General features: G+C 42.8%; 1 pseudogene; it reads left to right on the top strand.

Annotated features, from left to right (window-relative positions):
- The first annotated feature begins 3,210 nt into the window (after positions 1-3,210).
- On the top strand, positions 3,211-4,154 carry LOC102275670 (olfactory receptor 5AN6-like; annotated as a pseudogene).
- Positions 4,155-6,441: the final 2,287 nt, after the last annotated feature.

Consider the following 6,441-nt stretch of genomic DNA (forward strand, 5'->3'; position numbering starts at 1 on the left):
AGACAAAAAATTGGTTTTATGGCAAAACGGCCCCCTACAGTGGGTCCATCTTCCCGCTCAAACCAAAAAAGTAGCGGCTTCTTATCCAGGATTGATAACTACTTTGTTGGTAAAGAGCCATCAGAAATTGTAATTCCATATAATAAGGAATAACTTGATGCTCTTCTGTTTGATGAGGATTGGCAGATTGCTATAGGAAGCTATTTTGGTCAAATTTTTACATCATTTACCTTCACATGTTTTGCTAAATTTTATATCCAGACATCCAGTTATTTTTCCTGTGAGATGTAAACAATCTCCTGTTCCAAATACTCAAATAGTTTTTACTGACGGATCAACAAATGGTAAAGCCTCCATAGTTACTAAAAATCACCAAAAAGTTTTAAAAACACAAAAAACTTCAGCTCAAAGAGCTGAAATAACAGCAGTCATAGAGGCTTTTGCTATGTTTGCAGATGAGGAATTTAACCTTTATTCTGATTCTCAGTATATTGTCAGGTTGTTTCCACACATTGAAACTGTGGTTTTTGTCTGAAAATAAAACTACCATATTTCATTTGTTAACTAAATTACAGCAACAAATTTGGAAAAGAAATACAATATTTTTCATTGGACACATTCAGGCTCATTCCAGATTGCCCGGCCCTTTAAATGCCTTTAATGATTTGGCTGACTTGTTAACCAGAAATACAGTGGCTACTGTAATTGAGGAGGCCAGAGCCTCTCACTCACTTCATCATCAATATGCTACTGCCTTAAGATATCAATTCCAAATTCCCAGAGAGACTGCTCGAGAGATTGTGCGTTCTTGCTTACACTGCCCCACTGTTTATAATAGGTAGCTACGGGAGTTAATCCTCATGGTCTCAAACCTAAAGTACTCTGGCAGATGGATGTAACTCATGTCTCTTCTTTTGGAAAACTGTCTTTTGTTCATGTAACTGTAGATACCTTTTATCACGTTATTATTGCAACTGCTTGTACTGGAGATGCAGTTAAAGGTGTTATACAACATCTCTTTACTTGTTTTTCGTATTTGGGCCTACCAAAAGCTCTGACAATGCTCCTGCTTACACTTCTAAGTCTTTTCAGGAATTTTGTATAAAGTGTCAAATTAAACATAATACAGGCAACCCTTATAATCCACGGGGACAAGCCATTGTGGAAAGAGCACATAAAACATTAAAAATCCAAATTCAAAAATTAAAAGAAGGAGTGTTTAAGTATAGCTCTCCCCATCAAATCTTGCAACATGCCCTTTTTGTAATAAATATTTTATATGCTGATTTGGCAAGAACTACTGCAATGCTTCGCCATTGGTGCCCGGAGCAATTGAATGCAAAGCCATTAGTCAAATGGAAGGACCTCCTCTCCGGACAATGGAAAGGTTCCGACCCATTGTTAACCAGCGGTGGAGGATATGCTTGTGTTTTTCCACAGGACACAGATTCTCCAATTTGGGTTCCGGACAGATTGATTCGTCATGTCTCAACCCCTCGGATACTGGACTCCACGGCTGCCGCGACCCCGCAAGAGGAAGGGGCCCCCTCTGCCTCCGCTTCCCCCGCCAGCACGGGAGACACCGCCGACATCGAGACAATTGACTTCAGGGACCTCGGATGAGCAAGGAACGGATCCGCCAACCAAACAGATGTCTCAGCTTCACAAATGGGACACTACTCCCCCTGATTCCCTGCGCCGCAGAAACATCCCAGGCCGCCTAACTCAGGTGACCCGGAATGCCCCCATACCCACTTGGGGACAAATAAAAACACTCTGTCACCAGGCACGAGGAATGAGTTCCTCGCAGGGATCTCCAGCTTCTCCTGAGAAAATGTTTATTGCCATGCTTGCCTTGCTTTCCTGCCAGGTAAGTGCCTCTCCTATTCCAGCTAAGTATTGGGCATATCTCCCAGATCCTCCAACTTTCCAGGTTGTTTCCTGGAATAATGAGCCTATACGGGTCAACACAGACCAACCTCAGCTTTTGGGAGGATTCTATACTTCTTACACTAAAGATAAATATCCTATTAATTTTAATTATACCTTCAGGGGATTAATAGATGATCTTCCTGTTTGCTTTAACTTCCCCAGTAATCCAAAGAGTTTTATTACACCCACTAAAGAAGGGTGCATTGGGGCCTCTACAAAAATAATTATAACAGATTCCTCAAAAATAGATTCCCAGTCTTTACGTCATCGGGTAGTTTGGGTATTAGTGGCCCGCTTGCCCGGGATCCGTGACCCTTATGTGACCCTGCGCTTTACACCCCCTCCCGGTTATCCAAAGTGTTATAAGGTTGCTCCTTCAGATGAAGTGTGGAAGACCATAGACGGCCGTACTGGGTATCCGACTTGGACAACTTATACTTATAGTTCAAGGATCGATTATAGGATACCAGGTGGTGGGAATTATACTATTCAGGACTGGAGCAACCCGAATCCGGGTGAGGATCCATTGATCAAGATAACATTTAAAGGCAGATTTGAGAATTGGAATAGGATTCCTCTTCCTTGGCCTACACAAGCCAGTAGATGGCATATTAACCAATTTGTTCCTCCTTGTGCTCTCATACAGCTAAAAGCAAAACCTATGGGCAACCTGAGATTTGGAGAGCCCTTGCTGCTACTGCCCCTGTTTCTTTATCTCACCCAGATAACGATTCCACTTATTCTGTTTTAGCTTGTTTACCCTCGCCTTATGTTTTCCTTTTTACTAATGACTCCAACACATGGGGTCGCTAGGAGTTGGACACAACTGAGCGACTTCACTTTCACTTTTAACTTTCATACTTTGGATAAGGAAATGGCAACCCACTCCAGGGTTCTTGCCTGGCAAATCCCATGGACTGGGGAGCCTGGTGGGCTGCCGTCTCTGGGGTCGCACAGAGTCAGACATGACTGAAGTGACTTAACAGCAGCAGCAGCAGTACCAGTTTTCAGACAACAGTTTGGCAACATCTGTGTGTTTATGTGTGCACACATGTATGTGCAGAAAAACTGCAAAAATATATCACAAACTATCAAGTGTGCTGAGAAATGGGATCCTCAATGTATTTTTAACTAATTTTATAGTTTCTTATATTGACTATGAATAATTTTTGTCCAAAAATATGAAACTTTATCCAAAACAAGTAGGTTTCATGATATTAAAATAGACAATCTTTACAACCCAAGAATCTTTCTGCAGTTTGAAGAAACTTCAAGACAATGGCTGCAGGAAGGAATAATACAACAGTCACCAAATTTATCCTCTTCGGATTTTCGGATTCTCTCAAGTTCAGAATTGCTCTCTTTGCCGTGTTCATGGGGACTTACGTCTTGACAGCACCCTGGAACCTGAATCTCACCATCCTGATTCAGACGGACTCCCACCTACATACACCCATGTCTGTCTTTCTCAGCAACTTATCCTTCTTAGAGTTCTGCTATGTCACTTCCACAACCCCCAAAATGCACTCGGACTTCTTCAGGAAGCCTGCACTCACCTCCTTTACGGGTGTACAGTGCGGCACTTCTCGTTCTCTAGCTGGGGTCTGACTGAGTGTTGTCTGCTGGCGGCCATGGCTTACGATCGCTACGTCACCATTTGCAGTCCTCTGCTCTACACAGCCACCATGTGCCCCTCTCTCTGCGTGCAGATGGTGGCAGGATCTTTATAACTGGATTCCTTGGCTCGTTCATTCAGTTGTGTGCCTTACTTCAGCTCCACTTCTGTGGACCAAATGTTATCCATCACTCCTTCTGCGACCTGCCTCAATTAATAGTCCTCTCCTGCTCCGACACCTTCTTCCTACAAGTGATAAAATTCGTGACAGCAGTGATTTTTGGTGCGATCTCCATCTTAATCATCATGATATCCTATCGTTATTGCCACCATCCTGAAGATCAGCTCCATTGAAGGCAGGGCCAAGGCCTTCAACACCTGTGCTTCCCACCTGACAGCAGCGATCTTTTTCTTTGGATCAGGTCTCTTCATCTACATGCACCCAAGAGCTGGCAATTCTCTGGGCTATGACAAGATAGTGTCAGTCTTCTATACAGTGGTGATCCCCATGTTGAATCCTTTGATTTACAGTCTGAGGAACAAGGAAATCAAAGATGCTCTTAAGAGGTGTAAGAAGAAGGGAATGTTTTCCCATTGTCATGGTTAATTAAAGGTCTGGGAGCCTCATGACCTGTCGACTAGAAGTTTCTAGACTATGCAAGGGAAATGAATTTAACATTATTCAACAGGGTTTCAAGTGAGTCAGTCCATCTAAATCCACTTTGGCTCAGTGCCTTGCAAATCCTGCAGTTTCTTTAAGTCTTGATTGTTGACTCTCCTTTCTTACACCAGCAATGACTTCACAAAGCACTTGATATATTAATTTTTATGTCCATATAACCTTCAATTTCTCAGTATTTGACCCTTGCATACTCTTTCAGAATTTCAGACTGCAGGCTGGAGGGGACGGGACTAAGTACAAGGTCAGGAAAAAATGTTTCTCATACACAGCATTGCAAGTAGAACAATGACCACTTTGTCACAGACTGCAAACTCTCCAGGTGCCTAGGCGATTCCAGGGAGAAAGCACGGATGTGGAGAGGAGCATGACTACGCTTTGACATAACTTGCCTGCTGTGGAAAACACCATGCGCAGTGTAGTCTAGAATTCGTTTTCTGGGTTTCTGTTTTTAGCACCTAACGTCAACAGTTGAACGAACAAGGGGATTTCCATGCTACTATGCTGACGGAGAAGGCAATGCAAACCCACTCCAGTACTCTTGCCTGGGAAAATCCCATGGACGGATGAGCCTGGTAGGCTGCAGTCTATGGGGTCGCTGAGAGTCGGACACGACTGAGTGACTTCACTTCACTTTATGCTGACCTGGGAGAGCTAAAATACAAAGAAAAGAAGTGATCATTTGAATTCTGAAGTAGCTTGAAAAGATTGAAAGTGAAAGTCACTCAGTCGTGTCCGACTCTTTGTCACCCCATGGACTATCATGGTATTCTCCAGGCCAGAATACTGGAGTGGATAACCTTACCCTTCTCCAGGGGATCCTCCCAACCCAGGGATTGAACCCAGGTCTCCCACATGCATGCTGATTCTTTACCAACTGAGCCACGAGGGAAGCCCAATTGAAAAGATTGCATTTCTGTTATTATGGCAGATTGGATGGTATAGATGTACCCACCACTGTAAAACAGCTAAAGACATTGGACAGAATGGTTTTAGAAAATATTTTTAAATACACTTATGAGCAGGCAAAGAAGGAAAAGGAAATCTCCAACTTTCAAATCTAAAGAACAATCAGGAATCCTGAGAGTAAAGGCAGCCCTGAATATGACTTTCACATTGGGGAATTTGCTGAACTCTAGTAATATTTGGCTTGTTTGCTTTTACTTTTTACTGGCGTATAGCCAGCCAGTTGAGAAGATGGTGATAGTTTCAGGTGAACAGCAAAGGGACTCAGCCATACATTCACATGTATCCATTCTCCCCCAAACTCTCCTCCCACCCAGGCTGCCAGATAACACTGAGCACAGTTTCCCGTGTTATACGGTAGGTGCTTGGTTATCCCTTTCAAATACGTACCCCAGCATGTACATGTCCATCCCAAACTCCCTAACTATCCCCCACCATCTGCCCTTTCCTTGGCAACCATGAATTCTTTCTCTAAGTCTGTGAGTCTCTTTCTGTTTTGTAAGCATGCTCATTTGTATCATTTCTTTTTAGATTATGCATGTAAGAAGTGTCATATGATATTTTTCCTTCTCTGTCTGACATACTTCTTCATTTAGTGTGACAATCCATGTCACTACAAATTGGCCTGTGTTTTGACAAGCGCACAAGAGAGACTTGGGGAGAGAGAGAGAGACCAAGCCCAAACTCTCAGGGTGAATTTAATTGGAGACCCAGACATCCATACGAGAGTCCAGCAGACTAGACTTTGGTAGGAGAGGAAATTAAGGGGAAAAAAAAAATCCTATCTCAGGAAAAAGAGATCTTAACTTTCTGAGGCTTTGTAATCACAGACTCTCAGGGAGGTTTGTGGTCTGAATTTACACAACCAGTGTAGATAAAGCAGCCTTACCTGAGAATTAATTTTAGAGCAACCTCAGCTTGTTAGTACCCCCAAGTACCAATCAAAAGCAAATGCAAATTCTCTCCAGATTCTTAGGAGAAAATCTGAAACCCAAGCTCAGATAATTCTCCTAAACAACTTTCTGAAGAAAAGCAGGTTGCACAAATCTTAAAGTACAGAAAGAAATAAGACCTAATGGTCGGTCATGTCAAAACTATGACAAAGTCAGGGACGGCAACTGTCTCAATACACAGATAAATTATACACGGCTGGTCAAGGATAGGAAGGGGAGCTGAAAATATCTTTAAAGATCAGGAGAATGAGGCTTACTGAGGATTTCTGTGTCTGGCAATGTGCTGAATTACCCTT

This window comes from Bos mutus, chromosome 15 (genome assembly GCF_027580195.1).
Source record: "Bos mutus isolate GX-2022 chromosome 15, NWIPB_WYAK_1.1, whole genome shotgun sequence".
In the NCBI taxonomy this organism is placed as follows: domain Eukaryota; kingdom Metazoa; phylum Chordata; class Mammalia; order Artiodactyla; family Bovidae; genus Bos; species Bos mutus.